Source organism: Elaeis guineensis, chromosome 1 (assembly GCF_000442705.2).
Source record: "Elaeis guineensis isolate ETL-2024a chromosome 1, EG11, whole genome shotgun sequence".
In the NCBI taxonomy this organism is placed as follows: Eukaryota; Viridiplantae; Streptophyta; class Magnoliopsida; order Arecales; family Arecaceae; genus Elaeis; species Elaeis guineensis.
In genome coordinates this window covers 140,110,696-140,126,112 of record NC_025993.2, presented here as the reverse complement: position 1 = coordinate 140,126,112, position 15,417 = coordinate 140,110,696, and positions in this window count along the sequence as shown.

Sequence of the window (15,417 nt, the reverse complement as noted above, 5' to 3'; positions counted from 1 at the left end):
GATCGAGTCCAGAAGTCTCCAGATTTGTTCGTTGCTGGTTCCGCTGCACCCAAGATCTGTGGGAGGAGCCAGATCTTGCTCCAATAGTTGGTATTAGAGCCACGATGGTGAGGAAGCGGTTCCAAGCACGAGAAGTTAAAGATCCCAAGTGCTGAAAATTTTCAGCAAGGTACCATCAAGGTATATTCTACACTTCTTGATTTTATATTTCTTGTTTGGCTTGGATCCAGTCATGGGCAGCAATATGAAGGTCGATTTTGAGAAGTTTGATGGCAAGAGAAATTTTTTCATGTGAAAAATCTGGGTGGAGGATCTTCTGGTGCAAGCAAATCTGGATCAGGCTTTGGATGAGAAGCCTGAGGGAATGATAGATAGACAGTGGGCATCGTTGGAGAAGAAAGTATGCTTGATGATCAGAGGATGTTTGGTGGATGCGGCGTTGTATTCAGTAATGGAAGAAAAGATCCCGAAGGGCCTTTGGTCGAAGTTGCACACCATGTATATGGGGAAGAATATGTGCAACAAGCTAATGCTGAAGAAGAGCTTGTACAGTCTTCGGATGCAGGAGGGATCTGATGTGATTGGCCACATTCAGAGGTTCGACCAGTTGTGCACGGAGTTGATGAATATTGGGGTGAAGCTGGAGGAGGAGGACAAGTCCCTGTTGCTTTTGTGTTCGCTGCCAGGATCATATGACTCTTTGGTGACTACACTGCTCTACGGCAAGGAGACTCTGGAATATGAGGACATGGTCTTGGTGCTGAGGTCTAATGAGCAAAGAGAAAAGTTGACCAGAGATCGGGCTCCCTAGGAGGGTTTGGCAGTAGGGGAGAGGACAGGTAGAGGCAGAGGCAGAAGCAAGTCCAGGGGGTGGTCCAAGTCCAGGAAGGAAAAGAAAAAGATGAAATGCTTCAAGTGCAACGAGTTCGGGCACTTCAAGCGAGAATGTCCACTATGGAAGAGCAAGAAGGGAGAAAGAAGTGGCTCAGAATCAGTGAGTGCAGTTGCTGGACAGCAGGTGGAGGATGATTTACTTGTGGTATCAGATGGTCACAGGCATTACACAGAGGAGTGGACACTAGACTCTGCGTGCTCACATCACTACACACCACACAGGTCTTGGTTTGTGACATACACCAAGATAGATGAGGGATCAGTGACTCTAGGCGACAATCATCCTTGCAAGGTGGCTGGGATAGGGACAGTCAGGGTGAGGATGTTTGATGGGATTGTGAGGACATTGATAAATGTAAAGCACGTCCCAGAGCTGGAAAAGAATCTGGTGTCACTAGGCTACTTGGAGCGCAGTGGATACAGCTTCAGCAGTAGGGCTAGAAGCGGAGTATTAAACATCTCCAATGGAGCTATGGTGGTGATGAGAGGCAGGAGGTTGGACAATAATCTCTATCGCATGGAGGGATCTGTGGTGACCAGAGAGTCTGATGCAGTAGTTGTAGCACAGGACCAGCAGGAGGTTTACAGGATGTGGCACTACCGCCTAGGCCACATAGGTGACAAGGGGCTGAGGGAGTTGAGCAGGAGAGGACTCATCTCTGATCTGGAGGATGGTGCTACAGGGGAGATCTGTGAGCCTTGCCAGATGAGAAAGTAGAGGAGAGTTCAGTTCAACATCAGTACAACCCGTAGTGCAGCCCCTCTGGAGTTAGTACACACGGATGTGTGGGGACCAGCCCCAGATTCAGCTAGGAATGGGGCCAGATACTTCATGACCTTGATTGATGATTTCTCAAGGAAACTTTGGATTTACTTCATGAGAGAGAAGTCTGAGGTCTTCATCAAGTTCAAAATCTGGAGAGCTGAGGTGGAGAAGGAGCAGAGGAGGAGTGTGAAGTGTCTGAGGTCAGACAATGGTGGGGAGTACACCAGCAGAGTTCCAGGACTACTGTGAGGAGTGTGGGATCAGGAGACACTTCTCAATTAAGGGGACTCCACAACAGAATGGAGTGGCCGAGAGGATGAACAGAACACTTCTGGAAAAGGCACGATGCATGAGGCTGCAGGCAGGGCTTCCAAAGGCATTCTGGGTTGACACAGTTGACGCAGCAGGTTACTTGGTCAATCGATCACCTCACACCAGGTTGGATGGCAGGCTTCCAGAGGAGGTGTGGTCTGGGAGGACAGTTGGGCTGGGCCATCTACGGGTATTTGGGTGCATGGCCTATGTGCACATTGGAGCTGGTGAGCGGAGCAAGCTAGATGCCAGATCATGCATGACAGTGTTTCTAGGCTATCCGCGAGGAACTAAGGGATACAGACTGTGGGATCCCTTGGAAAAGAAGGTCATCATTAGTCAGGATGTGACTTTTGATGAGGAGTCAGTCCTACAGAGACAAGCAGGCATGGAGGAGCAGTAGGAGTAGAAGGAGGTCCAGCAGGGCGCTGCTGGACAGCTTACCTCTTTGATTTTGCCTCTTGCAGGTACTACTGGAGGACATGACATTCAGGTGGAGCACCTACCTAAGGTGTCTCCATAGGTGGAGAGGACTCAAACAGATGATCGAGGTGAAGAGGTCTAGCAGGAGCGAGCTAGATCGAGGACTGATATCGTTGTTGCCCTACACAAGCCTAAGAGGACCATCAGGCAATCAGACCGATATGGCTTCGAGGAGATGCTGTCATATGCCCTGGTGACAGTGAATGGAGACCCATATACGTATCAGGAGGCTATTGAGAGCTAGGACAGAGAGCGGTGGGTCCAGGCGATGTCCGAGGAGATGCAGTCTCTCCACCAGAACCAGACGTGGCGATTGATGCAGTTGCCACAGGGGAAGAGGCCCATTGGCTGTAAATGGGTCTACAGTCGTAAGGAAGGGCCTTCAGAGTAGAGAGGTATCAGATTTAAGGTGAGGTTAGTGGCCAAGGGATACTCCCAGAAGGAAGGCATTGACTTCAGCGAGGTCTTCTCTCCTGTCGTCAGACATACTTCCATCAGAGTGTTGCTGAGCATTGTAGCAGCTCAGGATTTAGAGCTGGAGCAGATGGATGTCAAGACGGTGTTCCTCTATGGGTATTTGGAGGAGAGGATTTACGTGGACCAGCTACCCGATTTCAGGGATCCAGGATCAGAGGAAAAGGTTTGTTTGTTGCAGAAGTCACTGTACGGGCTGAAGCAATCGTCGAGGCAATGGTACAAATGGTTCGACTCCTATGTACGCAGCATTGAACTTTGCAGGTGTGAGTTTGATCCCTGTGTTTATGTTCAGTCTCTTGAGGATGGTTCTAGGGTATTCCTACTCTTGTATGTAGATGACATGCTTATAGCATGAAAGAGTAGGAAGGTTGTGCAGGATCTGAAGGCATCCTTATCTCGAGAGTTTGAGATGAAGGATTTGGGCCCTGCAAGGAAGATCCTAGGCATGGAGATTTTCAGAGACCGAGCCCGGAGGGTGCTGCATCTATCTCAGGGGGGCTACATACAGAAGGTCTTAGAGAGGTTCGGGATGAAGGGAGCAAGGCCGGCGGAGCTACCACTTGCCGATCACTTCAGACTCTCGAAGACCATGGCACCACAGACTGAGGTGGAGGCTCAGGAGATGGAGACGGTCCCTTATGCTTCAGGAGTTGGGAGCTTGATGTATGCAATGGTCTGTTGTAGGCCAGACATAGCTCATGCAGTGAGTCGGGTTAGCAGGTTCATGGCACAGCCTGGCAAAGAGCACTGAAGAGCTCTGAAGTGGATATTCAGATACCTAGCGGGTTCAGTTGGAGTTGGCATCTGCTACGGACAGCGAGGAGGTGCAGTGGGATACTCTGACATGTCCAGGGAGCCTCAGGGGCTGATTGGCGGTTATGTAGATGCAGACTTCGATGGAGATGTGGATACTCGGAGGTCTACAACAGGCTTCATCTTTAGCCTGTATGGAGGTCCTATTTCTCGGAGATCGAGTCTGCAGTCTATCACGGCCCTATCCACTACAGAGGTGGAATACATTGGGCTGACAAAAGTAGCTAAGGAGGCAATTTGACTGAAGGGTTTGTTGACGGAGATGGGCCTTACTCAGGAGGCCATTAGAGTGCACTGTGACAGCCAGAGTGCACTTCTACTAGCACAGAACTCAGTCTATCATGCAAGGAGAAAGCACATCGACATTCGGTATTATCGGATCAGGGAGCTTGTGGAGGATGAGAGGTGGAGCTGGTAAAGGTACACACCAAGGAGAACCCAGCTGATGCACTTATGAAGGTACTTCCACAGGACAGCTTTCAGAGATGTGTTGAGCTGATTCGGCTGATGGACAGAGTGGAGCTGGTTGAGGCCTTGGGACACCAAAGTGGAGATTGTTGTGATCCAGGTGGTGTGCCCAAAGCCCAGGGGACCAAGGCTAAGGCCAAGGTCCATCATTCATGAGGACTTCATGGAGGCTCTAGGGCTAGTTGGGCCCTAGGTTGAAAGGCTGTGTTCCTTTCGGGTTCTTGAGGTCTAGGTTATGTGGGCCTCAAGGGACCAACTCTTTATGGGCCAGGTTTGGACCCAGGATAGGTGAGATTAGGTCGAGTCATAGATGTACATGGGCTTGGGTTAACCTAGTCTCCCATAGAGTTGGTCAAGGGAGTTTTGGGTTTGGGTCACTTGACCCTGTGTTTATATATACATGTACTGTATAGGTTTGACTAAGCCAAAGAATACGAAAACCCTTTCTCCCAAGTCTCTCTCTCTCTTCTCCCTCTCTCTTCAGCAATTCTCCATGCCCCAGGAGCAAGAAACCCTAGGGTTTCTTGCTGCCAGGTCCATAGAAGGCAGGAAAAGCAGGGGAGGCGCTAGCCCCTCCCCCTTTGTGCCGCCAACCATATTACCTCTCCCTCTCTTGCAGCCATCCAAACATCAGGTCCAGGACTTGAATTCTCTTGCTACAAGGTTGGTACATGTTTCTCTCAGATCTGGAGTTGATCTGAGGTCGTTTAAGGCGTGGGTGAGATCTCCATTAACAGATCTACAGGAAAGGCTGCAGCAGGACAGATCTGCAAGGTCTGGTTCTATCTACCTTCTTCCCTATCTAGAAAATCCCGATTCAAGATCTACAAATTGAAAGACCTCGGTCCAGGCCTGATTTGATTGGGTACCAGATCTTGGATTTTATAGAGGTGATCTTAGAGGTGTTCTTCATCTGGAATGAAAGACTGACGAAGAAGACAACAACCAGGCTGATTTTGTCAAGGGCCTTCGATCGAGTCCAGAAGTCTCCAGATTTATTTGTTGCTGGTTCTGCTACACCCAAAGTCCGTGGGAGGAGCCAGGATCATGCTCCAACACATCTTTGTTAATTTCTAGGATAAATCATGGACACATTAACATGATTGGTTATTAAGACTGCCCAACAAGTACAAAACATACCCTAAAGAAAATTATGTGTCAGCGAAGATTGGCTTCTAGGGCACACATCCAACACAAGGAGCCTCCCACCATTCTTACACTTATTTGACCAATTTAATGAATTGGTTCAAACTTGGAGTGCTTAAAGGTTGACTTGGTAGTTAGGAGCTATCTAGACCTAGGATAACCCTAAGTAGAGTTTTATTGTGTTTTAACTTGCTTATTATCAAAATTTAAATCTAATTAAAGCACTCTTCTCTATCTTTCTTAGAGCTAGGATCTTCTAGGTTTTCATCTTTAGAATTCTTCTTCTTCTCTTCTCCTCCTTTGTTAACACACACACGCACTAGGGTTTGCTTTAAAATTATGGTGTATGCTTAGTTGTAAATCATTACAATCAGAATTACAACCCTTAGACCCTGAGATTGAGAGAACCATTAGAGCAACCTGAGTTAGGACCATGGATCCACACCAGAAGACTAATCCACCATGCCAATTGAAGGAGTACTTTACTCCTTCAACCTACACCAACTCCCTATGTATTTAAGTGTCTCCAGTAGAGGCTATGCAGTATGAGATCAAATCCAGCGTTATTTAGATGCTTCCATCTTTCTATGGACTTGCAAACGAGGATCCATACAAATATCTAGAAGAATTCCTAGAAATTTGCACAACTGTTAAAATTCAGAATTTCTCTAATGATGCTCTTAGGTTGAAAATTGTTCAAAAGTTCTTTTTCTTGAAGAGAAAAAATCAATTTCTAGATAAAAGGCAAAATTGGAACTTATTTTCATTGATGGACAAAGTTAAATATTGGATGAACTCCTTAGACACCATAATGATTTCGACTTGGGATCAACTTCAGAGAAAATTCCTCAAAAAGTACTTTCCAATAGAAAAAAGTAATCAAATCCGAAAAGCAATAATTACTTTTTCCCAGACGGATGGGAAAATATTTCATGAGACCTGGGAGAGTTTGAAGGAGCTGATTAGGAAGTTCCCACACTACGCGGTACCCAAGTGGCAACTAATCCGGTGCTTCTATGATGGCCTGTCAGAGAAGTACGAGCAAATGGTTGATACCTCAAGTGGTGGGACCTTCATACTGAAAAACAAGCATGATGCCTAGTAGCTCTTTGAAACATTGGGTGAGAATTTATTGCACCATATATCTACGGCTAGGAGAGACCCTTCCATGTCCAGACCCAAATGCAGTGGGATCTACAAAGTTGGAAGCTCAACAACATCCACAATAAAGTGGATGAATTATCTTGAAAATTTGGTCAACTATTATAGGTCAGACCCATCAGTACCCCAGCCATACCTGTATGAGATATTTGTTCTATCTGTTCGAGTCCTACATATACTGTCATTGAGTGTCCAAATGCACCCCAGTATTCTGAGTTCGTACATGAATAGGTAAATCAAGCATAAACTCAGAATAATTTTAGATTTGGATACAACCCATACTCCAATACCTATAATTTGGGTTGGATAGACCATCCAAACTTTTCTTGGGCCCAACAACCTACTGCAAGGCCCCTGATTCCAAGACCTAGTTATCCTGAGGAAGCCTATAAACCGGCTCCATACCCACAGTATGCACAGGACATGCAACCTTCTCCAAATACTGCCTTTGAGGAGAAGGTGCTACAAGCACTTAAGGGGCTGGAGATGAACATCCAGATCCTTCACTCCCACACACAGTCCATTGCAAGGCTAGAGATCCAGATAGGTCAGCTAGCGACAGCTTTCAATAGAAGGGAAGAGAGCAAACTATCCAATCAGCCCATCAGTAACCTAAAAGGGCAGTACATAGCTGAGAGCACTACTAGCCCAAATTTTTTTTCCGAACATGCCAAATCGATCATGACCCATAGAAGAGGGAAAATCTTAAATCAGCCTAAAGTGACCCAACAACCAGAGTGACCAATACCAGCCAAGCTGAAAAAGAGAAAACCTGAAGAGAGGGAAGAACCCACTGACCAGGCACCTGCACTTAAGGCCCAATTCCCAAGTGCTTTAAAATCCCCTTCACCTTTAGACAAGAAGGGCATAAAAATAAATAAAATGCTAGAATTATTTAAACAGGTCCAGATAAACTTACCCCTTCTTGATGCCATTAAGCAAGTCCCAACCTATGCCAAATTTCTAAAAGACCTATGCATACAAAAACAAAGATCTAAGGCACACACCAAAGAAGGTCCACCTGACTGAGCAGGCCAATCAATCTTTCAACAAATTGCCCCACCCAAATTTAAGGATCCTAGTACCCTAATTATATCTTGTATCATAGGGGCCTCAAGATTAAGAAGGCATTACTAGATTTGGGTGCAAATATCAACCTTCTCCTAAGCTTTATTTATGATCTATTTGAATTCGAAGAGTTAAAACCCATGACGATAACCCTACAATTAGCAGACTGATCGATTAAAGTAGATGAATTCTACTTTCTTGCTAACTTTCTAATGCTGGATATAGAATCTGGTAGTAACCCCAGCCAAATATCAATCATCCTAGGTAAACCCTTCCTAGCGACCGCTAACACTTGCATAAACTGTAGGATCAAAGTCATGGATGTATTTTTTGGGAACAAGAAGCTGAGGTTGAATATTTTCAACGCATCTCAGGAACTACCTACATACGATCATGATGAGATCAACATGCTAGAGGAAGTTATAGAAGATAAAATCCCTATCTTGCTCGACGTAGACCCTTTACAAGCATGCCTAACATATTTCGGAGTGAAAGACTTTGATTTAGATGGATACATTGAAGAAGTGAATACATTATTAGAGTCACTCAATTTTAGCACCACTCCCTCTTGGACTGTAAAGTATGAGCAGTTACCGACTCAATCAAGCCCTCTAGTACCATCCTTAGAAGCACCACCTACCCTAAAGCTAAAGCCTCTTTCCAACACACTGAAATATTCATTCCTCAATGATACCCTCTCGATAATCATTACATCAAATTTGACTTTTGATCAAGAAGCGAAACTTGTAGGTGCTCTGAAAAAACAAAAAGAAGCTATTAGATGGATCACTGAATTAAAAGGCCTCGATCCATCCATATGTATGTATTGTAAGGTAGATGCTAAACCACATAGGGACATGCAAAAGAAATTAAAACCAAATATGCGAAAAGTTGTTCAAGATGAGGTAGTGAAATGGTTAGATATGGAATCGGATGAACAACTCTTTGCACTCACTTCAAACCATCCTCCTTGGTTTACTCAGTTTGTTAAATACTAGGCTATAAGGCAAAATCCTTCTCATTGGTCAAAACATGAGAAGGACCAACTTTTCTCACAAATCAAGTATTGTTTTTGGGAGGACCCTGAGTTGCTTAAGTATCAAGTGTATGAGCCATTTTAAGACTCAAGAAGTCTGGCTGAAAACTTTAAACTTAGCATTTGTTGGAAGATAATCTAATTTTTTCAGAGTAGTTTTAATAAAATTCTAGTTAAAAACTTTAAACTTAGTACTTCTGGAGGCAACCCAGATCTTTACATTACATTTTTATTTTTTTTTCAATTTATTTAAGACCTACTTCAGTTGCTCCATTAAGGATTATCGAAGCCAAATTGGGGGAGAACTACATCTACTATCCTCAAGGTCCAGGCTACATTAATAACAAATGAAGCCCAAGTGAACTCTTTTTTTTCTTATTTTACCTATCACACTATATTTTTCTCTCCATTGAGGACAATATTATTTAAGTTGGAGAGGAGAATAACTAATTTAATTGAGTCCTCAAGTATAGTTAGAAATACTTATTTTGTGTACTCAAATTTTATCTCAATTTGAAGTTAATTAAGTATCCTAATCAATGAATGATTAACAGTTTAGATAATTTTATGACACTAAGGGAAAAATTATTAAGAAAATTCAATGAATGGTAGAATTTAGATCAGATCAAATTTTTGAGTGGTTTCAGAAACCTCTTCCTACTTATCTCAATGAAGAATCTACTTCATGGGGGTATGGATGGAAAGATCGAGATATGTAAAAGTCTTTCTTATTTTTTTTAAATAAAAAAAAATTAACATTATCCCACTGAGTAACCGGACCTCTTCACTTAAATAAGCATTGTGGTTTGCATCAAAAGGTAGAGATGTCAATAGACCTTTATAGAGTTAGTCTCACCTCATAGCTTTTTTTGGACTCAAGTTAGTAAGCTCAAGGGATATTCTACACCTAATGCCTTAAAGCCAACTGGTTTGGGAGTCATTGATTGAAAGCTTGCTACAAGAATCAACTAGAAGGCTCAAAAGACTAAAACATTGCACTACTCTTTTTGAAAAAAAAAATAGATAATAAGGAGACTAAATTGTAAGAAGATAATAAACTCCTCTTACATCAAGTTAGAGGACTTAAAGAATAGAGTAAGAAATTGATGAAAAAAGATCTCTAAAAATTTTTATGGCTACTACTCAACCACTAATTGAGTCAAATTTATAATCCAATGAAGTACCTCTTTAATAGTTTAGCTGGGTATCAGCTATCTTTAGGAGTGCCTAGGATAACTTCTAATTCAAGGATGAGTTCGTACATATTATTGATTTATCTACTTTACTCGAGGACGAGCAAAAGCTATGTTGGAGGGATGTGATAAACACTTAAATTAAGTCACTAGAGGTACTAAATATTACAATAATTGATATTATTTTATTAAAATTTGATGTTCTCTAGTCTATTTTATAGATAATTAGGAGTTTGGGCTCATGCAACTCAAATTGGATTCAGATTGGCTCAAATTCGAGTGAACCAGACAACCAGTTCAAGAGCTGATCAAATAAGGAAGCAAATCCAAGGGCTAAGAAGTAGGAAAGCAGATCCAAAGGTCACAAATTTTAGATATTTTCTCATATAAATATAAGTGTGAACAAAGCTGTTGCCCAGCTATGCAACCCAAGAGGGGGGGGGTGAATTGGATTTTTAAAAATTTAAACTTAACTTACAACTATGAAGATTATTTAACAATGAGCAAGATAAGTATGGAGAGTGTAATTTATGCAAGGTGTAGAAGTTGGATGCAAGAATGCAAGAGGATAAAGAAATTTAAAAGGAGAGCAAGTAAGCACAACACAAACAAGAAGATTTATAGTGGTTGGTGCCAATCTTGCACCTACGTCCACTCCCAAGCTCTACTTAGGAATTCAAATCCACTAAACTATATTCAACCTGAATACAATCATCGAAACCTCCGACTCTAGCTATCCTAAGCTAGAATACTTATTTTTCGGGTACAAGCCAATCCAATACAATCCGATTCAAGGTTCAGATCAATCTTTCCACATTTTGTAACCCTTTCAAAATAAAAATAACAACTCAAAAAAGAGTATTACAGTTAATTACACAAAATATAGATGAAGCTCCTTTAATGAGCAGATAAAGCTTTAAATACACTTTACACAATTAGAAGGAAGCTCTTTCTGATTTTCTCAAAGTGGTTGGAGACTTGAATAAGCTCTTAAGGAGTTGGTGAACTTGAAATAAAAGCTTCTTGACCTTTTTAAGTGGGCTCTTGCTTAGGATTGAAATGAATGCTTGAAGAACTTTTTCAAAAATCTCTTTTTTTTTTCTTGATTCCTCCTTTAAGTACCTTTTATAACTTCAAATAATGGTGGAGAGTAATCTGGGCTGAAATAGAGCCGTTAGAGCATATTAAATGAGCATTAAATACAATCGAAACAGGTTAAAAACTAATCGTTGCGAAAATTTTTCGTCACAGGGGTCGACTCATAGGGTCAACTCATGCTCATGGGTCAACTCATGGGGTCGACCTCTGTGAAAAAGAGCAGAAAATGATTGTTCTGTAATTTTAGCCTGCAGAGCAACAGAGGTCGACTCATGTCAAGGGGTCGACCCATGGGGTCGACTCACAGAGTGTGCCAACCAAAAATTTTGCATGTCGGTCAGTCCTTTTAGCCATGAGTCGACTCATGGGGTCGACTCAAAAATATAAATCTGATTTTCTTACAAAATAACTTTCAAAAATATTGAAATTGCCTCCAATAGATTGCACATCTTTTGTTCTTGCTCTTGAGGCTTTCGAATCAGGTCTGATAAAATTATGATTTTGCCCCTGAAATATAATAAATCTTTTTCCAAGCCAAAATCATTAGTAATCTCCTCAAATGCTTTGTAATCATCAAATCAATTCAAGAAGCAACAATCTCTCCCTTTTTGATGATGACAAAATACTTGAGTAAAAGCATATATAAAGTATTGAACATGAATTTTAAATTTATGAAGATGTATCACCTAAATATTATAGCCAAGTATTTGAACAAATGCATCATAAGCAGTTTGAAGATAAATTTAAAATTTGCTAAAAATTTAAAATTTGCTTATAAGTTTATTTGCTTGGAAAGAAAAAAGCTGATGATTTTGATTCTTTGACACATGTGCCCATTTGCTTAACAATTTACTTATTGCTCATTCTTTATTGCTTATTTCTTAATCTTGATTTTGATTCTCTACTCTTCCTTTTTGACAGCATCAAGGAAGATTCTCTACTCCCCTTTTTAAGGATATATTTTCTCTATTCCCCTTTATGATGGGATCAATTTTACTTCTTTAGCTCCCTTCTTTGATTGCTTATTTCTCTATTGCTTATTGTTTTACTCTCCCTCAATATAGCAAACATAAAAGATATACCAATTTGCTCATTTAGAAGATATTGCAATACATAGTATTTCACAATACAAATATACGTTATTTTTCATATCTCATAATTAAAAGCAATTCGATTCACATTCATAGACATTCATTGAAGGTCAAAGTATCTATATATATATCCAAAAAGTGACTGAATACATAGGTGTTTCAATACATATGAGTCAACTTAGAGTACAAAATTTATGGATAGAAACTATCCAAGAGTCAATCAGTCAACACATTACATAGCCCACATGATAGATCCTAGACAAAAACAAGAGAACGGTCAGACTACACTGGATCTAATAGATATCATGGCTGGAAGGATCGGAGTCTGATGAATCAGAGATAGGGTGAGGAGATTAAAGATCATATCCACGAGCTCGACCTCGATCGCATCTGCCTCTCCATGGGTAGAGGTGTCAGGATGAGAAGAGGGATGAGAAGATCCTGAAGCCTAAGAAGCTATGGACTGAGCTACGAGTGAGAGTCTGATGGTGTCCAGAAGATTCAAAGCTCTCGAGACAGACTGCATCAGGGTGCTGAACTGAGTGGAAGCATGTTCACTAGAGCCCTGATCTCTCTCCTCAGGAAGTCAAAACCATTCTCTAAGACTCCTCGCAGTCTGACCGCCTCCGCAGATAGGTTGAGACCTCTGTGATGTCCTCATGTGGTTGTGGATGAGCTAGAGCTAACACTTGCCCCTACAAGTCAAGTACTCTGTCAGTCAGTCTCAATATACAACCCTCAAGCTGTTCAATACATATTGACTGATCCGTAATCATCTAAAAAATAGTGGAAATGTGAGGGATCAGTGTCTGATCAGATACATCCTGAGATGTCGATCCCTGTGCAATAACTGAAGTACCAATCTGTCGAGATAGAATGGAGGCTACTCGCTGAGATATCATCTCAATCTGATCATCTGCCAATCTAAGCTCTGAAGGATGTGCTCTGCTGTCTGACTGCTGAACTAAAGTATGCCTCCTCGCAGACTCTGACGGGCCAGCCTCGTGGTCAGAAACAAACTAAATATCTGGTGATACTGCTCTGTGATCACGGAGGGGTGAGGATGGTCCTTCCTCCTCTACTCTATCCTCAGCTCTCTCTTCCACACTTTTTGTCCAACCACCATCAGTTTTAGAAAATCTCATACGGTGCAATGTATGGCGGTTGATAGTGTCGGAGTGAGATAGCCTAACTACTGCCTCCCCTCAAAGCTAACTCCGAACCTCCTAAATACTAAAGTGAGAGCCATTCCAAAAGGCAAGTGTGCCTTAGACCTGTTCAAGGTCTCTCTCATGGCCTTAAACATCAATGCAGGGAGGTTCAAGGGGGTTTGTGTAATCACATGATATATAATATAGATGTCCCAACCAGAAAGAAGATCATGTCTACCACTTCTAGGAAAAAATAATTTAGTTACCATGTGGTGTAGTAGTCTCATCTCAATAGAAAGAATCTTTGCCTCTAATTTGTTCAGACATCCAGTGAAGGTTCTCCCTAGGATAACATTTATTCCTTCCTCTTTAACTGAGAGCTTCATGTTGGTATACCCCTCATATGGTAAATGAAGAATCTACCCAAAAGCACAGGATCTAGGCTAATGTCTACACCCTTCACCGTGGATTTTACTGTTTCATTGCTGTATCCCAAATTTAGGTAAAACTCTCTGACAAGATCAACATATGTATTTTCTTTCAAGGAGTAGTAAAATTCCCTCCTTGGTCCTTAATCTTTGATCCAATGGTGAACCCTTCTTTTTCAAAAAACTTAAATCAATATTTTTCTCGGGTTCTACTTTTCTATCGGAGAGGGATACCTTACTAGGGCTGATTGGAGACCGGGTTGAAGCTGAAGCTGAACCAAGAGCAGGGTTTGAAGTAGAAGTAGTCTCGATTGCTAGTTTTTTCAGCGCACACTTTCCTCCAACCCGCGAACGGATTTTCTCCTCTGTGGAAGCTTCATCTTAGGAGCTATTTGCGCAGCTAGGACTAGCACAAAACTTAGGAGAGCAAATGTGAGGGAGAGATGAAGGGTTTTTAGTGGAAAGATAAGGATTTTGGAGAAGTGATGTGCCGATTTGGAGGAGACGGATAGAGTCTAGGGTAAGCTTGAATCGCTCCAAATGAAGAAGGAGAAGAGAAGGAACTTGGTTCCAAGAGAGCGATTTAGAGGGTGAGAGATGGTGGGAGAGGAGTTTCGAGGAAAATCTTAGGTTTGAGGAAGAAGAGAGGGAGACCTTTGGTTCGGCGGAAGGAAGAAGGTGGAGAGTTGGGTCGGCTCAAGGAGGATTTTCAACAAAAGGAGAGCGTCCGAAGGGTTTTGACATAATTACAAGATTGCCCTAGGGTCGACCCTGGGGGTCGCCTCATGGCACAGGAAAATTCAGAAAAATGATAAAAAAATTTGAAACATTAGGAGAAGGATATTTGTCCAAATATTGATCATGTAAATGATAATTTGAGCCTTTTGAACTCAAAACAAAAAGAAAATTGAGCTCACAAAAATTGGTTCAATGAAATTTTAGCATTAAGAATTTGGAATCAGAGAGATACTTAAGCTGATGGATCAAAGATTCCTAATTCTCTCCTAATTCACAGAATCTATCTTCACTTAAGGCCTTGGTAAAGATATCAACCAATTATTTTTCAGTACAAACATAATTTAGAATTATGTCTTTATTTTGGATATGTTCTCTTATGAAATGATGTCTGATTTCAATATATTTTGACCTAGAATGTTGAATTAGATTTTTAGTGAGATTTATAGCACTAGTGTTATCACATCTTATGAGAGTTTTATTGAGTTTGATACCAAAATCTTCGAGTTGTTGCTTAATCCACAAGATTTGAGCACAATAATTTTCAGCTGTAATGTATTCGGTCTCGACCGTAGACAGTGCTACCAAATTTTGTTTCTTGCTAAACCAAGAGATTAGGTTAACTCCGAGAAATTGACAAGTTTCACTAGTACTTTTTCTATCTAATCTATATCTAGCAAAATCGACATCTGAATATCCTATTAAGTCAATTAATAAGTCCTTAGAGTACCATAATCTAAGAGTTTGTGTACCATTTAAATATCTAAGAATTCTTTTAACTGTATTCAAGTGTGATTCTTTGGATTTGATTGAAAGTGAGCACATAGACAAACACTAAACATAATATCAGGTCTACTAGCAGTTAAATATAATAGAGAACCAATCATGCCTCTATAAAATTTTAAGTCTACACTTTTACCTTCTTCGTCCTTGTCAAGATTACATGATGGCTCATGGGTGTGCCAATTGCTTTGGAGTTCTCCATTCCAAATCTTTTGAGTAATTCTCTTGTGTACTTGCTTTGGATGATGGAGATTTCTTCCTTTGTTTGTTTGATTTGGAGTCCGAGGAAGAATGTAAGTCTTCCCATCATGCTC